General features: G+C 43.0%; 21 non-coding genes across 21 annotated transcripts; all 21 read left to right on the plus strand.

The window, feature by feature from the left end:
- The first annotated feature begins 768 nt into the window (after positions 1-768).
- Positions 769-842, plus strand: trnat-ugu. Its single transcript has one exon. It is a non-coding gene; the product is annotated as a tRNA-Thr (tRNA).
- Positions 843-1446: 604 nt separating this feature from the next.
- On the plus strand, positions 1447-1518 carry trnaa-cgc. The gene has a single exon. It is a non-coding gene; the product is annotated as a tRNA-Ala (tRNA).
- A 487-nt stretch (positions 1519-2005) lies between these two features.
- On the plus strand, positions 2006-2079 carry trnat-ugu. The gene has a single exon. It is a non-coding gene; the product is annotated as a tRNA-Thr (tRNA).
- A 604-nt stretch (positions 2080-2683) lies between these two features.
- On the plus strand, positions 2684-2755 carry trnaa-cgc. Its single transcript has one exon. It is a non-coding gene; the product is annotated as a tRNA-Ala (tRNA).
- Positions 2756-3242: 487 nt separating this feature from the next.
- On the plus strand, positions 3243-3316 carry trnat-ugu. Its single transcript has one exon. It is a non-coding gene; the product is annotated as a tRNA-Thr (tRNA).
- Positions 3317-3920: 604 nt separating this feature from the next.
- trnaa-cgc lies at positions 3921-3992 on the plus strand. The gene has a single exon. It is a non-coding gene; the product is annotated as a tRNA-Ala (tRNA).
- Positions 3993-4479: 487 nt separating this feature from the next.
- trnat-ugu lies at positions 4480-4553 on the plus strand. Its single transcript has one exon. It is a non-coding gene; the product is annotated as a tRNA-Thr (tRNA).
- Positions 4554-5154: 601 nt separating this feature from the next.
- On the plus strand, positions 5155-5226 carry trnaa-cgc. The gene has a single exon. It is a non-coding gene; the product is annotated as a tRNA-Ala (tRNA).
- Positions 5227-5709: 483 nt separating this feature from the next.
- Positions 5710-5783, plus strand: trnat-ugu. Its single transcript has one exon. It is a non-coding gene; the product is annotated as a tRNA-Thr (tRNA).
- A 601-nt stretch (positions 5784-6384) lies between these two features.
- trnaa-cgc lies at positions 6385-6456 on the plus strand. The gene has a single exon. It is a non-coding gene; the product is annotated as a tRNA-Ala (tRNA).
- Positions 6457-6941: 485 nt separating this feature from the next.
- trnat-ugu lies at positions 6942-7015 on the plus strand. Its single transcript has one exon. It is a non-coding gene; the product is annotated as a tRNA-Thr (tRNA).
- Positions 7016-7619: 604 nt separating this feature from the next.
- trnaa-cgc lies at positions 7620-7690 on the plus strand. The gene has a single exon. It is a non-coding gene; the product is annotated as a tRNA-Ala (tRNA).
- A 461-nt stretch (positions 7691-8151) lies between these two features.
- trnat-ugu lies at positions 8152-8225 on the plus strand. The gene has a single exon. It is a non-coding gene; the product is annotated as a tRNA-Thr (tRNA).
- Positions 8226-8829: 604 nt separating this feature from the next.
- Positions 8830-8901, plus strand: trnaa-cgc. The gene has a single exon. It is a non-coding gene; the product is annotated as a tRNA-Ala (tRNA).
- Positions 8902-9388: 487 nt separating this feature from the next.
- On the plus strand, positions 9389-9462 carry trnat-ugu. Its single transcript has one exon. It is a non-coding gene; the product is annotated as a tRNA-Thr (tRNA).
- Positions 9463-10072: 610 nt separating this feature from the next.
- Positions 10073-10144, plus strand: trnaa-cgc. Its single transcript has one exon. It is a non-coding gene; the product is annotated as a tRNA-Ala (tRNA).
- Positions 10145-10631: 487 nt separating this feature from the next.
- trnat-ugu lies at positions 10632-10705 on the plus strand. The gene has a single exon. It is a non-coding gene; the product is annotated as a tRNA-Thr (tRNA).
- Positions 10706-11309: 604 nt separating this feature from the next.
- trnaa-cgc lies at positions 11310-11381 on the plus strand. Its single transcript has one exon. It is a non-coding gene; the product is annotated as a tRNA-Ala (tRNA).
- A 487-nt stretch (positions 11382-11868) lies between these two features.
- trnat-ugu lies at positions 11869-11942 on the plus strand. The gene has a single exon. It is a non-coding gene; the product is annotated as a tRNA-Thr (tRNA).
- Positions 11943-12546: 604 nt separating this feature from the next.
- Positions 12547-12618, plus strand: trnaa-cgc. Its single transcript has one exon. It is a non-coding gene; the product is annotated as a tRNA-Ala (tRNA).
- Positions 12619-13101: 483 nt separating this feature from the next.
- On the plus strand, positions 13102-13175 carry trnat-ugu. Its single transcript has one exon. It is a non-coding gene; the product is annotated as a tRNA-Thr (tRNA).
- Positions 13176-13904: the final 729 nt, after the last annotated feature.

The raw sequence follows: 13904 nt of genomic DNA on the forward strand, positions 1-13904 counted from the left end.
AGTGAGGTCTTGATATATAATCCAGCAAGGCTAAAACAACAAAAATAAATTAAAAAGAAACATTAGAACACATCACATTGTATGTATGTTTATCTATACCAGCATTTTGGGGGTGTTCGATTTTTGGAAAAGTGTACAGCTGACGGGGATGGGGGTGGAGGCTTGTTAATGATCATGTGAGCACAAACATTAGGCTCAAAACAACTGATTGATTGATCAAAGTAGATGTTGATCACTGTATGAGAATTATTATTAATAAAAGGTTTCACGTTACTGTCGTGAAATACAATGAAAGCTCTTGATCTATACTCTGTATATATAATATATATGATTTATCGGTATAGAGCTTCTGACAGACATATTTATGACATTAGTCTAACACATCCGAATAGAGATTATCTATCTTTTGATATATAAATGTCAATATTATTTATGTAATTTCTCTTTTTCTAACTATAACCCTCACCCAAGCTATCCAACTAAATATGTACCGATCTTCAGCAGAAACACTGAATATACCGAGAGTACCAGAAGATGTTTCCTGAGTTAGTGGTAGCAGATGTTGTGGTCCAGCAGGTTTTTTCTCCTATTTGGTTTGAGCATCCTGTCGCAGAAGTACCACACACAAAAAAAGTTCACCTGATGGAGCACCGGGAGGTGGCGTCAGAAAAATTGATCAAGCTGTCAAAACAAAATAACCTTACTGGCCAGTCCTGGGACTGTTTTGTAGCTCTTCAGTTTAGCACACCAAACAGCTGATAAGTGTGGGGCATTGTGGCTTAGTTGGTTAAAGCACCTGTCTTGTAAACAGGAGATCCTGGGTTCAAATCCCAGCAGTGCCTCTTTTACTTCTTCTCCCAAAGGTAAATGCACACTATCTTCTAAAAAACAATGCCACCGCGCTGCACTCATTCAAGCGACTCTGGAAAGGCGAGGTAGATGGAGCCAAAGCCACGAAGGAAAACATGCCAAAAGACGACACAGGTGGGATTCCAACCGGTGCGCGAGGCTCAACCCTTTCTGATTTCTTTCATTCAATCTATCTATCTATCTTTTGATTTATAAATGTCAATATTATTTAGGTAATTTCTCTTTTTCTAACTATAACCCTCACCCAAGCTATCCAACTAAATATGTACTGATCTTCAGCACAAACACTGAATATACCGAGGGTACCAGAAGATGTTTCCTGAGTCAGTGTTATCAGGTGTTGTGGTAAATGGAGTCAAAGCCACGGAGGAAAACGTGCCAAAAAAAGACACGGGTGGGATTCCAACCAGCATGTGAAGAGCACAGTGCAATGCATCGCCTTAGAAACTCCGCCACCTCGCCCTCCATGCACCGCATCACACAAGAAACAAAAACACATTTCAGGGTGGAACGCAGAACAGCTTGCCCTGGAAATCAAAGGGGCCAGTTGCACAAAAAAAGTCTACGCTATCAACAGGGGATGTAGCTCAGTGGTAGAGCGCATGCTTCGCATGTATGAGGCCCCGGGTTCAATCCCCGGCATCTCCAGTTGGTCTTTCTTTACACTGCCCTTTCATGATCTCAAACTTTGTTTATTAAAAACACTCTTCCACCACCCAGGCCTTTCTGGTTTCTTTCATTCATTCAATCAATCTATCTATCTATCTATCTTTTGATATATAAATGTCAATATTATTTATGTAATTTCTCTTTTTCTAACTATAACCCTCACCCAAGCTATCCAACTAAATATGTACCGATCTTCAGCAGAAACACTGAATATACCGAGAGTACCAGAAGATGTTTCCTGAGTTAGTGGTAGCAGATGTTGTGGTCCAGCAGGTTTTTTCTCCTATTTGGTTTGAGCATCCTGTCGCAGAAGTACCACACACAAAAAAAGTTCACCTGATGGAGCACCGGGAGGTGGCGTCAGAAAAATTGATGCAAGCTGTCAAAACAAAATAACCTTACTGGCCAGTCCTGGGACTGTTTTGTAGCTCTTCAGTTTAGCACACCAAACAGCTGATAAGTGTGGGGCATTGTGGCTTAGTTGGTTAAAGCACCTGTCTTGTAAACAGGAGATCCTGGGTTCAAATCCCAGCAGTGCCTCTTTTACTTCTTCTCCCAAAGGTAAATGCACACTATCTTCTAAAAAACAATGCCACCGCGCTGCACTCATTCAAGCGACTCTGGAAAGGCGAGGTAGATGGAGCCAAAGCCACGAAGGAAAACATGCCAAAAGACGACACAGGTGGGATTCCAACCGGTGCGCGAGGCTCAACCCTTTCTGATTTCTTTCATTCAATCTATCTATCTATCTTTTGATTTATAAATGTCAATATTATTTAGGTAATTTCTCTTTTTCTAACTATAACCCTCACCCAAGCTATCCAACTAAATATGTACTGATCTTCAGCACAAACACTGAATATACCGAGGGTACCAGAAGATGTTTCCTGAGTCAGTGTTATCAGGTGTTGTGGTAAATGGAGTCAAAGCCACGGAGGAAAACGTGCCAAAAAAAGACACGGGTGGGATTCCAACCAGCATGTGAAGAGCACAGTGCAATGCATCGCCTTAGAAACTCCGCCACCTCGCCCTCCATGCACCGCATCACACAAGAAACAAAAACACATTTCAGGGTGGAACGCAGAACAGCTTGCCCTGGAAATCAAAGGGGCCAGTTGCACAAAAAAAGTCTACACTATCAACAGGGGATGTAGCTCAGTGGTAGAGCGCATGCTTCGCATGTATGAGGCCCCGGGTTCAATCCCCGGCATCTCCAGTTGGTCTTTCTTTACACTGCCCTTTCATGATCTCAAACTTTGTTTATTAAAAACACTCTTCCACCACCCAGGCCTTTCTGGTTTCTTTCATTCATTCAATCAATCTATCTATCTATCTATCTTTTGATATATAAATGTCAATATTATTTATGTAATTTCTCTTTTTCTAACTATAACCCTCACCCAAGCTATCCAACTAAATATGTACCGATCTTCAGCAGAAACACTGAATATACCGAGAGTACCAGAAGATGTTTCCTGAGTTAGTGGTAGCAGATGTTGTGGTCCAGCAGGTTTTTTCTCCTATTTGGTTTGAGCATCCTGTCGCAGAAGTACCACACACAAAAAAAGTTCACCTGATGGAGCACCGGGAGGTGGCGTCAGAAAAATTGATGCAAGCTGTCAAAACAAAATAACCTTACTGGCCAGTCCTGGGACTGTTTTGTAGCTCTTCAGTTTAGCACACCAAACAGCTGATAAGTGTGGGGCATTGTGGCTTAGTTGGTTAAAGCACCTGTCTTGTAAACAGGAGATCCTGGGTTCAAATCCCAGCAGTGCCTCTTTTACTTCTTCTCCCAAAGGTAAATGCACACTATCTTCTAAAAAACAATGCCACCGCGCTGCACTCATTCAAGCGACTCTGGAAAGGCGAGGTAGATGGAGCCAAAGCCACGAAGGAAAACATGCCAAAAGACGACACAGGTGGGATTCCAACCGGTGCGCGAGGCTCAACCCTTTCTGATTTCTTTCATTCAATCTATCTATCTATCTTTTGATTTATAAATGTCAATATTATTTAGGTAATTTCTCTTTTTCTAACTATAACCCTCACCCAAGCTATCCAACTAAATATGTACTGATCTTCAGCACAAACACTGAATATACCGAGGGTACCAGAAGATGTTTCCTGAGTCAGTGTTATCAGGTGTTGTGGTAAATGGAGTCAAAGCCACGGAGGAAAACGTGCCAAAAAAAGACACGGGTGGGATTCCAACCAGCATGTGAAGAGCACAGTGCAATGCATCGCCTTAGAAACTCCGCCACCTCGCCCTCCATGCACCGCATCACACAAGAAACAAAAACACATTTCAGGGTGGAACGCAGAACAGCTTGCCCTGGAAATCAAAGGGGCCAGTTGCACAAAAAAAGTCTACACTATCAACAGGGGATGTAGCTCAGTGGTAGAGCGCATGCTTCGCATGTATGAGGCCCCGGGTTCAATCCCCGGCATCTCCAGTTGGTCTTTCTTTACACTGCCCTTTCATGATCTCAAACTTTGTTTATTAAAAACACTCTTCCACCACCCAGGCCTTTCTGGTTTCTTTCATTCATTCAATCAATCTATCTATCTATCTATCTTTTGATATATAAATGTCAATATTATTTATGTAATTTCTCTTTTTCTAACTATAACCCTCACCCAAGCTATCCAACTAAATATGTACCGATCTTCAGCAGAAACACTGAATATACCGAGAGTACCAGAAGATGTTTCCTGAGTTAGTGGTAGCAGATGTTGTGGTCCAGCAGGTTTTTTCTCCTATTTGGTTTGAGCATCCTGTCGCAGAAGTACCACACACAAAAAAAGTTCACCTGATGGAGCACCGGGAGGTGGCGTCAGAAAAATTGATGCAAGCTGTCAAAACAAAATAACCTTACTGGCCAGTCCTGGGACTGTTTTGTAGCTCTTCAGTTTAGCACACCAAACAGCTGATAAGTGTGGGGCATTGTGGCTTAGTTGGTTAAAGCACCTGTCTTGTAAACAGGAGATCCTGGGTTCAAATCCCAGCAGTGCCTCTTTTACTTCTTCTCCCAAAGGTAAATGCACACTATCTTCTAAAAAACAATGCCACCGCGCTGCACTCATTCAAGCGACTCTGGAAAGGCGAGGTAGATGGAGCCAAAGCCACGAAGGAAAACATGCCAAAAGACGACACAGGTGGGATTCCAACCGGTGCGCGAGGCTCAACCCTTTCTGATTTCTTTCATTCAATCTATCTATCTATCTTTTGATTTATAAATGTCAATATTATTTAGGTAATTTCTCTTTTTATAACTATAACCCTCACCCAAGCTATCCAACTAAATATGTACTGATCTTCAGCACAAACACTGAATATACCGAGGGTACCAGATGTTTCCTGAGTCAGTGTTATCAGGTGTTGTGGTAAATGGAGTCAAAGCCACGGAGGAAAACGTGCCAAAAAAAGACACGGGTGGGATTCCAACCAGCATGTGAAGAGCACAGTGCAATGCATCGCCTTAGAAACTCCGCCACCTCGCCCTCCATGCACCGCATCACACAAGAAACAAAAACACATTTCAGGGTGGAACGCAGAACAGCTTGCCCTGGAAATCAAAGGGGCCAGTTGCACAAAAAAAGTCTAAGCTATCAACAGGGGATGTAGCTCAGTGGTAGAGCGCATGCTTCGCATGTGTGAGGCCCCGGGTTCAATCCCCGGCATCTCCAGTTGGTATTTCTTTACACTGCCCTTTCATGATCTCAAACTTTGTTTATTAAAAACACTCTTCCACCACCCAGGCCTTTCTGGTTTCATTCATTCAATCAATCTATCTATCTATCTATCTTTTGATATATAAATGTCAATATTATTTATGTAATTTCTCTTTTTCTAACTATAACCCTCACCCAAGCTATCCAACTAAATATGTACCGATCTTCAGCAGAAACACTGAATATACCGAGAGTACCAGAAGATGTTTCCTGAGTTAGTGGTAGCAGATGTTGTGGTCCAGCAGGTTTTTTCTCCTATTTGGTTTGAGCATCCTGTCGCAGAAGTACCACACACAAAAAAAGTTCACCTGATGGAGCACCGGGAGGAGGCGTCAGAAAAATTGATGCAAGCTGTCAAAACAAAATAACCTTACTGGCCAGTCCTGGGACTGTTTTGTAGCTCTTCAGTTTAGCACACCAAACAGCTGCTAAGTGTGGGGCATTGTGGCTTAGTTGGTTAAAGCACCTGTCTTGTAAACAGGAGATCCTGGGTTCAAATCCCAGCAGTGCCTCTTTTACTTCTTCTCCCAAAGGTAAATGCACACTATCTTCTAAAAAACAATGCCACCGCGCTGCACTCATTCAAGCGACTCTGGAAAGGCGAGGTAGATGGAGCCAAAGCCACGAAGGAAAACATGCCAAAAGACGACACAGGTGGGATTCCAACCGGTGCGCGAGGCTCAACCCTTTCTGATTTCTTTCATTCAATCTATCTATCTATCTTTTGATTTATAAATGTCAATATTATTTAGGTAATTTCTCTTTTTATAACTATAACCCTCACCCAAGCTATCCAACTAAATATGTACTGATCTTCAGCACAAACACTGAATATACCGAGGGTACCAGATGTTTCCTGAGTCAGTGTTATCAGGTGTTGTGGTAAATGGAGTCAAAGCCACGGAGGAAAACGTGCCAAAAAAAGACACGGGTGGGATTCCAACCAGCATGTGAAGAGCACAGTGCAATGCATCGCCTTAGAAACTCCGCCACCTCGCCCTCCATGCACCGCATCACACAAGAAACAAAAACACATTTCAGGGTGGAACGCAGAACAGCTTGCCCTGGAAATCAAAGGGGCCAGTTGCACAAAAAAAGTCTACACTATCAACAGGGGATGTAGCTCAGTGGTAGAGCGCATGCTTCGCATGTATGAGGCCCCGGGTTCAATCCCCGGCATCTCCAGTTGGTCTTTCTTTACACTGCCCTTTCATGATCTCAAACTTTGTTTATTAAAAACACTCTTCCACCACCCAGGCCTTTCTGGTTTCTTTTTCATTCAATCAATCTATCTATCTATCTATCTTTTGATATATAAATGTCAATATTATTTATGTAATTTCTCTTTTTCTAACTATAACCCTCACCCAAGCTATCCAACTAAATATGTACCGATCTTCAGCAGAAACACTGAATATACCGAGAGTACCAGAAGATGTTTCCTGAGTTAGTGGTAGCAGATGTTGTGGTCCAGCAGGTTTTTTCTCCTATTTGGTTTGAGCATCCTGTCGCAGAAGTACCACACACAAAAAAAGTTCACCTGATGGAGCACCGGGAGGTGGCGTCAGAAAAATTGATGCAAGCTGTCAAAACAAAATAACCTTACTGGCCAGTCCTGGGACTGTTTTGTAGCTCTTCAGTTTAGCACACCAAACAGCTGATAAGTGTGGGGCATTGTGGCTTAGTTGGTTAAAGCACCTGTCTTGTAAACAGGAGATCCTGGGTTCAAATCCCAGCAGTGCCTCTTTTACTTCTTCTCCCAAAGGTAAATGCACACTATCTTCTAAAAAACAATGCCACCGCGCTGCACTCATTCAAGCGACTCTGGAAAGGCGAGGTAGATGGAGCCAAAGCCACGAAGGAAAACATGCCAAAAGACGACACAGGTGGGATTCCAACCGGTGCGCGAGGCTCAACCCTTTCTGATTTCTTTCATTCAATCTATCTATCTATCTTTTGATTTATAAATGTCAATATTATTTAGGTAATTTCTCTTTTTATAACTATAACCCTCACCCAAGCTATACAACTAAATATGTACTGATGTTCAGCACAAACACTGAATATACCGAGGGTACCAGAAGATGTTTCCTGAGTCAGTGTTATCAGGTGTTGTGGTAAATGGAGTCAAAGCCACGGAGGAAAACGTGCCAAAAAAAGACACGGGTGGGATTCCAACCAGCATGTGAAGAGCACAGTGCAATGCATCGCCTTAGAAACTCCGCCACCTCGCCCTCCATGCACCGCATCACACAAGAAACAAAAACACATTTCAGGGTGGAACGCAGAACAGCTTGCCCTGGAAATCAAAGGGGCCAGTTGCACAAAAAAAGTCTACACTATCAACAGGGGATGTAGCTCAGTGGTAGAGCGCATGCTTCGCATGTATGAGGCCCTGGTTCAATCCCCGGCATCTCCAGTTGCTCTTTCTTTACACTGCCCTTTCATGATCTCAAACTTTGTTTATTAAAAACACTCTTCCACCACCCAGGCCTTTCTGGTTTCTTTCATTCATTCAATCAATCTATCTATCTATCTATCTATCTTTTGATATATGTCAATATTATTTATGTAATTTCTCTTTTTCTAACTATAACCCTCACCCAAGCTATCCAACTAAATATGTACCGATCTTCAGCAGAAACACTGAATATACCGAGAGTACCAGAAGATGTTTCCTGAGTTAGTGGTAGCAGATGTTGTGGTCCAGCAGGTTTTTTCTCCTATTTGGTTTGAGCATCCTGTCGCAGAAGTACCACACACAAAAAAAGTTCACCTGATGGAGCACCGGGAGGAGGCGTCAGAAAAATTGATGCAAGCTGTCAAAACAAAATTTTTGTAGCTCTTCAGTTTAGCACACCAAACAGCTGATAAGTGTGGGGCATTGTGGCTTAGTTGGTTAAAGCACCTGTCTTGTAAACAGGAGATCCTGGGTTCAAATCCCAGCAGTGCCTCTTTTACTTCTTCTCCCAAAGGTAAATGCACACTATCTTCTAAAAAACAATGCCACCGCGCTGCACTCATTCAAGCGACTCTGGAAAGGCGAGGTAGATGGAGCCAAAGCCACGAAGGAAAACATGCCAAAAGACGACACAGGTGGGATTCCAACCGGTGCGCGAGGCTCAACCCTTTCTGATTTCTTTCAATCAATCTATCTATCTATCTTTTGATTTATAAATGTCAATATTATTTATGTAATTTCTCTTTTTCTAACTATAACCCTCACCCAAGCTATCCAACTAAATATGTACTGATCTTCAGCACAAACACTGAATATACCGAGGGTACCAGAAGATGTTTCCTGAGTCAGTGTTATCAGGTGTTGTGGTAAATGGAGTCAAAGCCACGGAGGAAAACGTGCCAAAAAAAGACACGGGTGGGATTCCAACCAGCATGTGAAGAGCACAGTGCAATGCATCGCCTTAGAAACTCCGCCACCTCGCCCTCCATGCACCGCATCACACAAGAAACAAAAACACATTTCAGGGTGGAACGCAGAACAGCTTGCCCTGGAAATCAAAGGGGCCAGTTGCACAAAAAAAGTCTACACTATCAACAGGGGATGTAGCTCAGTGGTAGAGCGCATGCTTCGCATGTATGAGGCCCCGGGTTCAATCCCCGGCATCTCCAGTTGGTCTTTCTTTACACTGCCCTTTCATGATCTCAAACTTTGTTTATTAAAAACACTCTTCCACCACCCAGGCCTTTCTGGTTTCTTTCATTCATTCAATCAATCTATCTATCTATCTATCTTTTGATATATAAATGTCAATATTATTTATGTAATTTCTCTTTTTCTAACTATAACCCTCACCCAAGCTATCCAACTAAATATGTACCGATCTTCAGCAGAAACACTGAATATACCGAGAGTACCAGAAGATGTTTCCTGAGTTAGTGGTAGCAGATGTTGTGGTCCAGCAGGTTTTTTCTCCTATTTGGTTTGAGCATCCTGTCGCAGAAGTACCACACACAAAAAAAGTTCACCTGATGGAGCACCGGGAGGTGGCGTCAGAAAAATTGATGCAAGCTGTCAAAACAAAATAACCTTACTGGCCAGTCCTGGGACTGTTTTGTAGCTCTTCAGTTTAGCACACCAAACAGCTGATAAGTGTGGGGCATTGTGGCTTAGTTGGTTAAAGCACCTGTCTTGTAAACAGGAGATCCTGGGTTCAAATCCCAGCAGTGCCTCTTTTACTTCTTCTCCCAAAGGTAAATGCACACTATCTTCTAAAAAACAATGCCACCGCGCTGCACTCATTCAAGCGACTCTGGAAAGGCGAGGTAGATGGAGCCAAAGCCACGAAGGAAAACATGCCAAAAGACGACACAGGTGGGATTCCAACCGGTGCGCGAGGCTCAACCCTTTCTGATTTCTTTCTCTTTCATTCAATCTATCTATCTATCTTTTGATTTATAAATGTCAATATTATTTAGGTAATTTCTCTTTTTCTAACTATAACCCTCACCCAAGCTATCCAACTAAATATGTACTGATCTTCAGCACAAACACTGAATATACCGAGGGTACCAGAAGATGTTTCCTGAGTCAGTGTTATCAGGTGTTGTGGTAAATGGAGTCAAAGCCACGGAGGAAAACGTGCCAAAAAAAGACACGGGTGGGATTCCAACCAGCATGTGAAGAGCACAGTGCAATGCATCGCCTTAGAAACTCCGCCACCTCGCCCTCCATGCACCGCATCACACAAGAAACAAAAACACATTTCAGGGTGGAACGCAGAACAGCTTGCCCTGGAAATCAAAGGGGCCAGTTGCACAAAAAAAGTCTACACTATCAACAGGGGATGTAGCTCAGTGGTAGAGCGCATGCTTCGCATGTATGAGGCCCCGGGTTCAATCCCCGGCATCTCCAGTTGGTCTTTCTTTACACTGCCCTTTCATGATCTCAAACTTTGTTTATTAAAAACACTCTTCCACCACCCAGGCCTTTCTGGTTTCTTTCATTCATTCAATCAATCTATCTATCTATCTATCTATTGATATATAAATGTCAATATTATTTATGTAATTTCTCTTTTTCTAACTATAACCCTCACCCAAGCTATCCAACTAAATATGTACCGATCTTCAGCAGAAACACTGAATATACCGAGAGTACCAGAAGATGTTTCCTGAGTTAGTGGTAGCAGATGTTGTGGTCCAGCAGGTTTTTTCTCCTATTTGGTTTGAGCATCCTGTCGCAGAAGTACCACACACAAAAAAAGTTCACCTGATGGAGCACCGGGAGGTGGCGTCAGAAAAATTGATGCAAGCTGTCAAAACAAAATAACCTTACTGGCCAGTCCTGGGACTGTTTTGTAGCTCTTCAGTTTAGCACACCAAACAGCTGATAAGTGTGGGGCATTGTGGCTTAGTTGGTTAAAGCACCTGTCTTGTAAACAGGAGATCCTGGGTTCAAATCCCAGCAGTGCCTCTTTTACTTCTTCTCCCAAAGGTAAATGCACACTATCTTCTAAAAAACAATGCCACCGCGCTGCACTCATTCAAGCGACTCTGGAAAGGCGAGGTAGATGGAGCCAAAGCCACGAAGGAAAACATGCCAAAAGACGACACAGGTGGGATTCCAACCGGTGCGCGAGGCTCAACCCTTTCTGATTTCTTTCATTCAATCTATCTATCTATCTTTTGATTTATAAATGTCAATATTATTTAGGTAATTTCTCTTTTTCTAACTATAACCCTCACCCAAGCTATCCAACTAAATATGTACTGATCTTCAGCACAAACACTGAATATACCGAGGGTACCAGAAGATGTTTCCTGAGTCAGTGTTATCAGGTGTTGTGGTAAATGGAGTCAAAGCCACGGAGGAAAACGTGCCAAAAAAAGACACGGGTGGGATTCCAACCAGCATGTGAAGAGCACAGTGCAATGCATCGCCTTAGAAACTCCGCCACCTCGCCCTCCATGCACCGCATCACACAAGAAACAAAAACACATTTCAGGGTGGAACGCAGAACAGCTTGCCCTGGAAATCAAAGGGGCCAGTTGCACAAAAAAAGTCTACACTATCAACAGGGGATGTAGCTCAGTGGTAGAGCGCATGCTTCGCATGTATGAGGCCCCGGGTTCAATCCCCGGCATCTCCAGTTGGTCTTTCTTTACACTGCCCTTTCATGATCTCAAACTTTGTTTATTAAAAACACTCTTCCACCACCCAGGCCTTTCTGGTTTCTTTCATTCATTCAATCAATCTATCTATCTATCTATCTTTTGATATATAAATGTCAATATTATTTATGTAATTTCTCTTTTTCTAACTATAACCCTCACCCAAGCTATCCAACTAAATATGTACCGATCTTCAGCAGAAACACTGAATATACCGAGAGTACCAGAAGATGTTTCCTGAGTTAGTGGTAGCAGATGTTGTGGTCCAGCAGGTTTTTTCTCCTATTTGGTTTGAGCATCCTGTCGCAGAAGTACCACACACAAAAAAAGTTCACCTGATGGAGCACCGGGAGGTGGCGTCAGAAAAATTGATGCAAGCTGTCAAAACAAAATAACCTTACTGGCCAGTCCTGGGACTGTTTTGTAGCTCTTCAGTTTAGCACACCAAACAGCTGATAAGTGTGGGGCATTGTGGCTTAGTTGGTTAAAGCACCTGTCTTGTAAACAGGAGATCCTGGGTTCAAATCCCAGCAGTGCCTCTTTTACTTCTTCTCCCAAAGGTAAATGCACACTATCTTCTAAAAAACAATGCCACCGCGCTGCACTCATTCAAGCGACTCTGGAAAGGCGAGGTAGATGGAGCCAAAGCCACGAAGGAAAACATGCCAAAAGACGACACAGGTGGGATTCCAACCGGTGCGCGAGGCTCAACCCTTTCTGATTTCTTTCATTCAATCTATCTATCTATCTTTTGATTTATAAATGTCAATATTATTTAGGTAATTTCTCTTTTTCTAACTATAACCCTCACCCAAGCTATCCAACTAAATATGTACTGATCTTCAGCACAAACACTGAATATACCGAGGGTACCAGAAGATGTTTCCTGAGTCAGTGTTATCAGGTGTTGTGGTAAATGGAGTCAAAGCCACGGAGGAAAACGTGCCAAAAAAAGACACGGGTGGGATTCCAACCAGCATGTGAAGAGCACAGTGCAATGCATCGCCTTAGAAACTCCGCCACCTCGCCCTCCATGCACCGCATCACACAAGAAACAAAAACACATTTCAGGGTGGAACGCAGAACAGCTTGCCCTGGAAATCAAAGGGGCCAGTTGCACAAAAAAAGTCTACACTATCAACAGGGGATGTAGCTCAGTGGTAGAGCGCATGCTTCGCATGTATGAGGCCCCGGGTTCAATCCCCGGCATCTCCAGTTGGTCTTTCTTTACACTGCCCTTTCATGATCTCAAACTTTGTTTATTAAAAACACTCTTCCACCACCCAGGCCTTTCTGGTTTCTTTCATTCATTCAATCAATCTATCTATCTATCTTTTGATATATAAATGTCAATATTATTTATGTAATTTCTCTTTTTCTAACTATAACCCTCACCCAAGCTATCCAACTAAATATGTACCGATCTTCAGCAGAAACACTGAATATACCGAGAGTACCAGAAGATGTTTCCTGAGTTAGTGGTAGCAGATGTTGTGGTCCAGCAGGTTTTTTCTCCTATTTGGTTTGAGCATCCTGTCGCAGAAGTACCACACACAAAAAAAGTTCACCTGATGGAGCACCGGGAGGTGGCGTCAGAAAAATTGATGCAAGCTGTCAAAACAAAATAACCTTACTGGCCAGTCCTGGGACTGTTTTGTAGCTCTTCAGTTTAGCACACCAAACAGCTGATAAGTGTGGGGCATTGTGGCTTAGTTGGTTAAAGCACCTGTCTTGTAAACAGGAGATCCTGGGTTCAAATCCCAGCAGTGCCTCTTTTACTTCTTCTCCCAAAGGTAAATGCACACTATCTTCTAAAAAACAATGCCACCGCGCTGCACTCATTCAAGCGACTCTGGAAAGGCGAGGTAGATGGAGCCAAAGCCACGAAGGAAAACATGCCAAAAGACGACACAGGTGGGATTCCAACCGGTGCGCGAGGCTCAACCCTTTCTGATTTCTTTCATTCAATCTATCTATCTATCTTTTGATTTATAAATGTCAATATTATTTAGGTAATTTCTCTTTTTATAACTATAACCCTCACCCAAGCTATCCAACTAAATATGTACTGATCTTCAGCACAAACACTGAATATACCGAGGGTACCAGAAGATGTTTCCTGAGTCAGTGTTATCAGGTGTTGTGGTAAATGGAGTCAAAGCCACGGAGGAAAACGTGCCAAAAAAAGACACGGGTGGGATTCCAACCAGCATGTGAAGAGCACAGTGCAATGCATCGCCTTAGAAACTCCGCCACCTCGCCCTCCATGCACCGCATCACACAAGAAACAAAAACACATTTCAGGGTGGAACGCAGAACAGCTTGCCCTGGAAATCAAAGGGGCCAGTTGCACAAAAAAAGTCTACGCTATCAACAGGGGATGTAGCTCAGTGGTAGAGCGCATGCTTCGCATGTATGAATCCCCGGCATCTCCAGTTGGTTTTTCTTTACACTGCCCTTTCATGATCTCAAACTTTGTTTATTAAAAACACTCTTCCACC

The sequence above is a fragment of the Polyodon spathula genome, unplaced genomic scaffold (genome assembly GCF_017654505.1).
Source record: "Polyodon spathula isolate WHYD16114869_AA unplaced genomic scaffold, ASM1765450v1 scaffolds_3844, whole genome shotgun sequence".
Taxonomy (NCBI): Eukaryota; Metazoa; Chordata; class Actinopteri; order Acipenseriformes; family Polyodontidae; genus Polyodon; species Polyodon spathula.